The sequence below is a fragment of the Serinus canaria genome, chromosome Z, assembly GCF_022539315.1.
Source record: "Serinus canaria isolate serCan28SL12 chromosome Z, serCan2020, whole genome shotgun sequence".
Classification (NCBI taxonomy): Eukaryota; Metazoa; Chordata; class Aves; order Passeriformes; family Fringillidae; genus Serinus; species Serinus canaria.
Genome location: NC_066343.1, coordinates 3,879,044 through 3,890,304, shown reverse-complemented (window position 1 = coordinate 3,890,304; position 11,261 = coordinate 3,879,044).

The window sequence follows — 11,261 nt, the reverse complement described above, 5'->3', positions numbered from 1 at the left end:
AGGTGGCTGATAACTGAAGCTTTTCTCACAGCATTATGAAGCTTTTATTGCAAGGCATGGTCAAGCAAGGGATGGTCAGCAAGACATTGCTCATGCACTTGAATAAAAAATGTCTCCTTTCTTTAGAAATCCTCCTTCTCAGGAAGTTCATGTCAATCCTTGAAAGCTGAGAATTATTCCCAGTTTAACCAACAGCTCTGTCCCGCCTACCTTGCCACTGCTACCTCCATTTCTGAGCTTCTCTATCACTTGCAAGGAAGGGCAAAACTTAAATCCACACCTTACCTAGTGTGGATTTAAGTTAGACTGAACAGGAACCTGTTAGACTGTTTTTCCTGTTAGACTGAACAGGAACCTTCTAGTTCCTGTTCAGTCTAACAGGAAAAACCTCCTTGAGAACATGATGAAAATTTGGCCAGCATACCCAGAAGTTGTGTCCTTGCACATGGGGTTCTGTGTCTTACTGCAATCAAAGGAAGCTGAGTGAGAATGAATTTCCATGTTTCACAGACTTATTTTGTGGATTAATAAAATAATCACCTAAAAAAACAAAACATTAAAAAAAACCCCAACTATTTTATTTTGCTGAAACAGTGCACTCTGCTTGGCCATTGTCTTTGTCAGTTGTTATGACAAAGCCAGTAGTTACTGTTTTGAGCAATATTGTAAACCTAAGGGTTTTATTCTTCTGAAGTTTCAGTTGCCACAATTTTCAGCATCTCAGTAATTCAACTAGTCATGCTACTGGTCTAACAGGTAAAATACATCTTAGGAAAAACAACTAGTCTATCTCAAGAAAATGTTATGGAAAATGTAATGAGAATTTCGTAGGTAAGCAGGTCAACTTTGGAGACATTTTTTTAACACTACAAAAAGAGAACTTTATTCCTGCATCTCATACAGTTATGAGTCTCATCCTGAAAATAGACTGAATTCAAACATATTAATAAGCCAGATAATAATAACTATAACCAAAGTTAAACTTTAAAACTGCTAATGGAAGGTTTTTGCTATTATTTTAATTTTCAGAGTTAATGGGAATGAAATAAAATCGTACTTATAGACAAAACAATATATTGATCTTATGAGCATTATGCAGGGTATCCCTATCAGTTTAAGACAGAATTTGTAACACCTTCTGAAGTCCTGAGATGCTATATTTAAACTTCAGTCCTTTCTGCTAGCTTTTTGTAGCTCTGCTTACGTCTTTGAATATCATTTTGACTCCACACCACAGTGTTGTAGCTCATATGCTTCTCTGGACATTTAAAGAAACAATCCAACAAAGACAGCTGTCAGGATTGCTGAAAGAAGATTTGGCATTTAGACCAGGTCTTTGGAAATAGTCAAGATATAGGGAATGCCACTCTGCTTCTAAGACTCAGCTTCTACAAAGAGATGAGTACACTAAGGATTAAGTCCCTATGATGACATGATCAGTGCACCTCCAGATTTCACTCTTACTGCCTTACATTCTCTTTTGTAACTCTAGAGAGACTAAAAACTTCAACACTACAAATCACACGAGTATCCTATTTATCTTAAACAGCACTTTTAAATAATCCACTTTTTATATTTTTATCTGTGCTGTTTGATGCCCAAAAATATTTACTTGAAGTTAAAACATTATCAGATACCTACTGTCCCTCTGTAGTGCCTCAGGGGGAATTCAAAACCAGATGGCTTAGATCTCTGCACTTCAAAGAATTTCCCTTGAAACCGTGTTTACAGCATAAGCTGAAAAAAAGGTCCCTTTCACCTTTTGTATTACCATTAAACACATTAAAGCACAACACTCCACTGAATAATTCTTCCACAACATACAGACAAACTCCACCATAGCCTAAAACTGGTCAATTGCTTTCCTTTTAGCATGCTAATTTATCACTGCAGAAACCTAATACTGGAGTGACAAGAATGTTTTACAGTAATTTCTGTACCATCTTCTGCTGCTGCATTATTTCAGAGCTTCACAGAACTCTAATGTAAGATACAGTGAGGTCTAAATTGCATTTAAAAATTACTTCAGAGTAGAAATTTTAAGAATTTCCTTCCTTGGCCTTATGCCTTGACCATCTCAAAGACATTTATAGAAGTTAATCAAACCCTTTATTGGCCACATCTTTCTTTTAAGTTGCTCTTTGTTTTCTTGTAGTAAAAGTTATGGCTGAATTAAACAGCAGCACCCTATTTATGCTCCGATATCTTTAACTAGAAAATGAGAGGTTCATACATAAATACATGCATTGTACCCTCCCATCATGTGTGCAAACTCTCCAAAAGCCAGCTGCAGCTGTAACTATTTGTAGAGGGTAGTCTTCTGGTGGCTTTCAGATCTCCACCCAGGTTCTCTAGCTCTCCCCAGCCCTAAAAGACACAAAGATGGCCAAGCTCATCGGTTGAGATAAAGGCAAATTAATAATGAAAGCAAAAGCCACACATGGAATTAAAGTAAACCCAGGGAATTTAGTCTCAACTTCCCATCACCAGGCAGATTTCCAGCCTCTTCCCAGGCAGCAGGACCTCATCATGCATAGAAGCTGCTTGGGATGACCAATGTTATAAACTTCCAATGCTTCCTCTCCTTCTTTTCTTCCTTCCAGCTTTTATTGCTGAGCATGATGTTGTATGGCATGGGACTATCCTTGGTTGTTTGAGGTTCCTCCCAGACTCTTGCCCAGCCCCAAGCCTTCTAGTGGGGAAATGAGGGGTGTTTGGTGCTCCAGCCTTGATGCTGTGTGAGCACTGTGCAGCAACAGCTGAAACACCAACCCTGCTCAGGCACCCATGAGAAACACAGCACTACATGGACCCCTGTGAGGAAGATTAACCATCTTCCAGCCAGACAAGCACTCTACTGAGCAGTAAAAGTATGCTGCATCTTAGCAGCTGTTTGAAACCTGATGCTTTTTGTCTAAGAAAAATTTGTAACAATTTCATAATAATCCAAAATTATTCTGCTGGCTAAATGAGATTTTTTCCTGGTAAATAAGTTAATTTATAGAGTAATGCAGCTTGCATAGCTAGTTTATGAAAGCCTGCTACAACATTCTACAAGTTTCTAAAGACATAGGAAACAAATTAATATATATTGTTGTTTTTTCCTAATTTGATTCACAAGGCTAAAAAGTGGAAACTTACATCCAAAAGATGTCAAATGCATTCAGAAATTTCCTTTGCTGCTTCCACTTTTTTACAGCTATTTTCTTAGTTGTAAATGCAAAGGTAAAGTTAATTAACCACTTTGTTTTAGTAGTGTGTAAAATCTTCATATCGTTCACTGTACTTAACTTTAAATGACACAAAACATTTTAAAAACCCATTACATTAAATATTTCTGATTTTTCTTTTAAATTTTATATTTGATCCATCCCTAAAGACAATTTGTCTTCTTCTAAGACGAGTATCTGTTGAATGTATCTGGTTTCCTTATTTTTCAAGAATAATATTTTCACACCCATCAAATCCAATGATGCTCTCAAGCATGAAAAACTTTATTTGAAGTAAGGATAAATCTTACCTTTTCTCATTATCCAAAATATTTAAAAGCTACTTTATGCTCTTTTGTAAGAGTATAAAGAGAACTGTAAAGTGGAAATTACTATATTCTATTAAGCAAAATAAAATGTAGCATCAGTGAAACACATAATTCATTTATGGGAGACATTTGAATCCTTTTCCTAATGTTTACAAATTCTTATGCAGGTTACTGCCAAGTAAATAGTCTCATAAATAATCCCTCATAATTCTTCTAACAGAAAAAAAAAGAAGAATCTGCCTCCATGTCAATGTTTTTGGCTTATACTTTTGTATCTATCTAATCTAAAGTAATCAAGCACTTGTGGCCAGTTATTTGTTTAGTAGTTCAGTTTTCCCAGAGAATTCTCATTTTAAAATGATGTTTTTTACTCACCACTGAGATAATCTATCTCTCTCAAGAGAGAGAGATAGATTCTATACATTCTCAAGTGTATTATGTAACTTGATCTCCAAATTATATTTCAATCCAAACATCATATTTAAAATCAGCTTCTCTAGATACCTGCTTCGAATGCTCAAATTTTTTCCTTTAACCATTCTATGAAAGATTAATTTTAAGACTTCCTTAAACAAATTTAATTCTCTCCCTCTACTCTCTTGTTTTGCTGTTGTTCGTTTGAGATTTTATTTTGGGTTTCTGGGGTCTTTTACTGTTGTTTGATTATTTGTTTTTGGGGTTTGGTTTTTTATTGTTTCTAGCCAAGAGGGTTGTTTTTATACCTTCAGCTATATACTAGGGGAACTGTCAATAGGAATAATTGTTTCTTTGTCTAATTTGAATCACAAAGGAGGAAAAAAAGAAAATAAAAAAGATCTTTTCATTCTCAGATTAATTCATGAGAAGACAGCAGGCTGTTCTTGTCAGTTAGGAAGATCCTCCTCACTAAAGAACAATATTGGTATTTAGTTTTGGTGAAACACATACCATGTGTTTCTCTCTTGGTGAAATTAATTAAATGTCACATGCCACAGTTCAGGGTCTGTTGTCCCACAGCTTCTGAATTAATGACAATGAAAGATGTTTTGCACTTAGGAGAGCTGACACAAATTTGTAACTGAAGTTTTCACAAATGAGAAGCAAACAGGGGTTAATGTCTTGACCTCATGCATTCAGCTGTGCTCTCAAACCAGAGAGGGTTTTTCACCCTCTTTGCAGCTATGAACTGCTGCTAATCTTTGAAGAAACAGTGACATTTTACCGATCTCAATAACAACTGATAAGTGCCTCCTGTTGACAGTAGTACTGTGTTTTAATGAACAAATAAACAGCTTATGTACCATTCTTGGCAAGAAACCCCATTCACTGAGGCAGAGCACCAGCTCTCCCAGTGTTACTTGGGCTAATTGACTCATTGGATGAAGTTAAATCACACTATCCCCAGTGGGATGTATGTTTCCCAGTAATCAATAGCTCAACAAGATCCACATGGCAGGTAATTAAGTGGAAATTAATTAATACCAATCAAATGTTTCATTAAGTTTGCCATTCCTTCACTCAGAAGTCCCAGTGTACCATAAATAAGGCTCTGAAGAAAAGAATAAATACACTCTGTTTCCTAACAAACTAAATATTATTGCTAAATTCTTTACTGCTCTGTGCACCACTTTAAAATAGCATCTCATACACACAAATATCCTGATATATCATCCTAGAAAAAATTCTGAGCTCACACAAAAGATTTTCCTGCTGCCTGAAAGAAAAGGTGGTGTTTCAGTCCAAACCAAAATAATTATACTGATTGTGGAGAGCATTTGGAGTACTCCTTTTTGCAGTAGTATTTTACCTGTCATACAAATTAGGCAAAAGGTGTAAGAAATTGTGAAATGTTTTATGTTCACTAAGAGAGCTGGAACGAAACAGTCAAAACAATTACTCCCTGCTATATGAGCAGGTGATCATCTCCCATTCCATGTGCCTGGTGTTTCTTTAGTGTTCCTTGAACACATTGGAAGAGGACTTTAATAGGATTGCAATTTTCTATATAGAGTAAGACAGGGATAGATTTCTGCACTAGACAATTTCCTGAGTGAATTCTCACTGTGTCCATTGGTCTGCAAAGGTGGAAGCCACCTAAGGAAAGGAATCTTTCCCTCATCATGAGAAGCCTCATTTCTTTCTCTTTTACCAGCTATTTTTAGCTGCAGAGGTTAGGCTGTTATTAAAATAGCAGTTCAAGGATTATTCTGTCTCAGTGCTTCTTGGTTTATATACAAATGAGTGGAAACAATAAATTAGGGGAAAATATTGAATAAAAACCCAGGTGAGCAATATGTGAGAAGAATGGTAAGCCAAACCTTTTGCCTCAGTGTATGGGTTTCTTGCATGGGTGAATGGCACATAGGTTGCTTATTTGTTCATTAAAACACGGTACTATAGTCAACAGGAGGCATTTATCAGTTGTTATTGAGATTACTGCAGACTTCTCTCTGGAACAATCAACTTTTTATTGTGGGAGACAGCTTCCTGTTTGGGTAGACCTTAGCATCTGGAGAGAGATTCTCCTCTGTATAATAGCAATTTAAGGGTAGCCTGTCCAACAGTGCCCTCAATTATGGAGCAAAATAGGGTGAAAATATAAAATGAAAGCAAAAAACCACCTTCTTCCTTTTGGAGTAAATAGATTTAAGAATACATTCACAGACAGCATTTATAAGTGAAAAAAATTCCATTAAGGAAGACATAAATATTCCCGGATTGCCTAATGTTTTATTCCAATTTAAATTTTCTGCTTGTTCAAAATCCACACTTTTGGCACCATTTTAATCTGTTACAAGTGTTTTGTCTCTTGCAGGGAGAAAATTGGAAACACCGAAGCCCAGGTAGAATTTAAGCTGGCTACTGCTGTAAAAGACCCGACTAATGTTTTTACAAATGCATCAGCAACAAAATGAGAGCCAAGGAGAATCTCCACCCTTCATTGCTTGTAGACAGAAACATAGTGACCAAGGATGAGGACATGGCTGAGATACTTAATGCTTTTGCCTCAGTCTTGAACAGCAAGATCAGTTTTCTCAGGGCCCTCAGCCCCTAAACTGGAAAACAGAGATAGGGAGAAAATGAAGCCCCCATAATCCTGAGTCAACAATTTTGTCAGTGACCTGCTACATCACTTAGACACACACAGGTCTACAGGGTCAGATGGCATCCACCCAATGGTGCTGATGGAGCTGATGGAATAATTCACCAAACCACTTTCCATTTTTTGCCAGCAGTCTTGGTTAACTGGAGAGGTCCACGTTGACTGAAAATTATCATATGTGATGCCCATCTACAAGAAGGGCTGGAAGCAGGATCTGGGGAACTAGAGGCCTGTCAGCCTGACCTCAGTGACAGAGAAAGCCATGGAGCAGATCACCTGGAATGCCATTATGTGGCATTTGCAGGACAAACAGAGGAAGTCAGGCCCACACAGCATGGATTTAGGAAAGGCAGGTCTTGCTTGATTAAACTGATCTTCCACTATGACAGGAGGACCCATTTCATAGATGAGAGAGATTGTGGATGTTGTTTCCTTAGATTTTAATAAAGCCTTCAACACCATTTCTTACAGATTCTCCTGGAGAAAGTGACTTCCCATGCCTGGGACATGTGCACAGTTCACTGGCTGAAGTACTGGCTGGTTGGCTGTTGTAGTGTGTTTTTATACTTTGTAATACCTTGAAGTAGTTTTGGTTTTGCATCCCCGTATTTTTCCCAAATGGTTTATCCCAGATTGAACCCCCTTCTCTTTACCTGTGTAATCCCTTGCCCTTGCTGAGATCCTCCCCAAATCCCCACCCTGGCTCTCTGTCAATCACTCAGCATCCCATCCCCTCCATCCACAAGTTTCAGTCCAGGACATCGAGTGATTAGCCAGAGGTCAGCCCCCCAAGGCCTTGCCCTGTATGCCAGATTGTACCCCCTTCTCTTTACCTGTGTAAATGTTTTATCCCAGATTGTACCCCTTTGTCTTTACCTGTGTAATCCCTTGCCCTTGCTGAGATCCTCCCCAAATCCCCACCCTGGCTCTCTGTCAATCACTCAGCATCCCATCCCCTCCATACTCAAGTTTCAGTCCAGGACATCGAGTGATTAGCCAGAGGTCAGCCCCCCAAGGCCTTGCCCTATGTGCTGTCCTAAGTATCCATCCCCCAGTACCCATCCCTTAGGGTCACTTATTGGTCAGTAAATGTTATCTACTTTTGGTTTCCACCTCCCTTTAGATGTAACCTTGGCACATCTCCCGGGGCTCTCAGCAGGAGGCCCCCTGAGGTGTGGGAGCTCCCCACAGCTCCTGAATAAAACCTTGGATTAACCCCTGCTGAGAGTCAGCCCCTTTCTCTCACCGATGTCTCCGGTGCCTCCTCGGCTGCAAAGGCGACCGGCCTGGCTGCCCTCACACCCTGGGGGCACCAGAGATGTCTCCCTGCAGTGGCCGTGTCGGGGCTGCTCCCCCGGTGTCTGCTGGCTCGGGCCTGGCCGGGAGCTCCTGAGAGGCTCCCAGGGGGACAGGGAGAGCCGGCCAGGCCCAGAGAGGGACGGTGAGTGGAGCTGCCTGCAGCTGGCAGCCAGGCTCCGGCAATGCTCAGTCCTGGGGCCAGTCCTGCCTGACAGCTGTGCCCATGAGGGGTTGGAGTGTCTCTCAGAGAGCTTGCAGTGACACCAAGCTGGGCAGGAGCGCTGCTCTGCTGGACAGCAGGAAGGATCTAGGGAGGGTCCTGGACGAGCTGGATTGATGGGAGGAGGTCGGTGGTGTGAGGTTCAACAGGCCAAGTGGCAGCTCCTGCCCTTGGCTCACAGCAGTCCCTGCAGCATTCCCTGGGCTGGGGTGGAGTGGCTGGAAAGCTGCTCAGTAGAAAAAGAGCTGGGGATGTTTGTCAACAAAACTTGACTATGAGCCAGCATGTGTCCAGGTGGCCAAGAAGGCCAAGGGCATTTGACTTAGATCAGAAAGAGAGTGGCAAACAGGAGCAGGGCAGTGGCTGAACCCCTGGTTTTGGCACTGGTAAGGCCCCACCTCTAATCCTGTGGTCACTTTTAGGACCCTCACCTCAGTAAAGACACTGAGGGGCTGGAGAGAGTCCGGGGAAGGGCAACAGTCCTGAGAAAGGGTCTGCAGAGTGCTTCATATGAGGAGCGGCTGAGGCGCTGAGGGTGTTTAGCCCAGAGAAAAGGAGTCTCAAGGAAAGCCTTAACCTTCTCCACCTCAGTGAAAGAAGGCTGAAGACAGGTGGGGAACAGTCTCTTCTCCTGAGTAACAAGTAATAGGACAAGAGGAAATGGCCTCAAGTTCCACCGGGGGAATATCAGAAAATATTTCTTCTTTGAAAGGATGGTCGGGCATTGGAGCAGGGTGTCCAAGAAAGATGTAATTATCATTCCTGGAAGTATTGAAAAGGTGTTTGGATGTGGCACTTGGGGATATTGTTTAGTGGTGAACAAGGCAGCACTGGATTAATGGTTGGGCTCAATAACCAAAACCTTAAATGTCCTTTTCAATCTTAAAGATTCTATGATCCTGTAAACTCACTGTTTGCCAAAATGATCAATTCTCTGTGTTCAAAAGATTGAACTGGAGAAAGCAGACACAAATAAAAGGCTGAATCTAGTATCACTGTGTAAACATGCTCAGAGCACAGTCCAAGTGAGAGGAATAATGCCTCTAATACCAGAATTGGAAAACACAAAAAATTATAAATAATTAAAAAACCCACTATTTTCTGCTAAAAATATAATTTATAATGTAGGTAAAATATGCTGTGTATATTTTACATATGCCTATTTTAAATCTATATTGATGAGTATTGTATATATTTATTAAGAATTCCCTAGTGCAGTCAAATATACAGAGTAAAATTAGCTGAATTTATGGGTGATATTACTATTCTGAATATTTCAGATTTTTTATAATCTCTAGATATTCCTAAACTAAGTACAAAGCATTTGATTAAACAAAAAAATCTGCTCTGATACATACACACAGAGTTCCCATTGATTTCTGCAAGGCTGACTTCAATAGGGCATGAATGTGTGTACTGGAGGGCAAAAGACAGCTATTTATAGTCTATCATTCCCAGGAAAAAATGAGCTGACTGGCTGTCCATTACACCCTCATCTGCAGTATCTCTAACACTTTTTGTATCATCTTTTCTCACTAAATCCAACTCATTGCAAATGAGATGTAGTAAAAGATACCTCTTTATGAAACAATTTAGTAACAGAAAAATAGAAAATTATGTACTTATCAGCCAGGTTTGAAACATAAAATTACAAGGTTTTTTCCTTGTTTCTAAATAATGTTGATTAGTTTTCTGCCAAAGATTCTCTGGAATTTCTCTTTTTAGTACAGAAGAATGAGTAGACTTTAACAAAAAGTGAGGCTTCCTCAACTTTGTAAAAATAGCAAAAAGGAAAAAAAATCAAATCAAGAATTTTCATCTATGTGTCTTCCTTTTTCCTTTTTTTAGAAATCAATGTAGCCGCAGAGATGGTCTGCTGCTTTGTAATGTTTTTCTGTTATGTCTGTTTATTTCAAAAAATAAAAAAACCTCAATAATATTTTGGCTTTAAAATAATTTAAGAAGAGAGGGAAGATTCATTCTGGGTTCCAAAGTACAAAATATGAAGCCTTCCTTTCCCTGTATGTAAAATTGTCCCACTTCATTTTCCAGCCAATTAGAAATCAGAAGGGATTTCTGGGGAAACACTCTTAGTTTTCTGTCTCAGTTTTGTGAACAGAGTATGAGACTGAACTGGGTTTTAGTCACATCAGACATGTAATCCTTGAGGAAATAGGGAAAAGAAATTTTGTCTTGGGTACAGGCATACGAACATAGAGGTTCAGAAAAACATAATAGAAACAGTCTTGAAACAAGGCCAAAGTCCAGTTTGACCTGTTTGAATTTATCCCTTTTCAACCTGACTCAGCTGCTTCTTCTCTTAACCAAAGAACACCTTCCCCATCTTCCCCATAACTGCTCTGGTAATAGCTGTGTTTGTAACTGTAGCACCTTACTGAAACAGACAAGATCTCCATTGGGAATTTGGCCATAGTCTTTGAAAAATGCTATTTGTAAAATTCTGATTGTCAATGAGTGGTACCACCAGAAACTCCATATTAAATATCCCTCAGATTTCAAAGCCATTTATTTTACCAGGCTGGATAGCCTTGTGAAACAAATTCTGGAGTCTGATACTAGGACATGCCTTCTAAGAACAGTAGGGCTGTGTTTGAAAACCTGCCTGCAGCACCTACAGCTGTGTGTGCCTTCTATAACCACACAGTAAGGGTTGCTAAGAAACTCATGATCACACCTTTAATGTGACAAATGGCCGCTGGATAGCAGTAAAAGCAGGTGCAGGGGAAACAGAGGAAATGTAAAGCACCCTAGGAAAAAAAGCAACCAAAATAAAAACAAAAATAACATGTAAAGAAGTAACACTAGTAAAAAATGTGAATGAAAATTGTAGAAGGAGATTCCAAAATACTGCAACTGTAGAGAAAGTGTTCATTTCAACCCTGATTCCTCCATTCATCTCTTGGCACAGGTAAAATAAAAGGTATTTAAGGACTGACTCTTCTGCCAAATTCTCACCAAGGTGAAAAAATCACTTGTTTCCAGGCAGCTCAAGAACTAAATGCTTTTTTCAAGAACTAGACTTGTTTGCTCAGAAATAAATTGTCAATATCAAGCTGTATTCCAGCTGTCACTCATTTTACACCGATTTAAATGACCTTTGC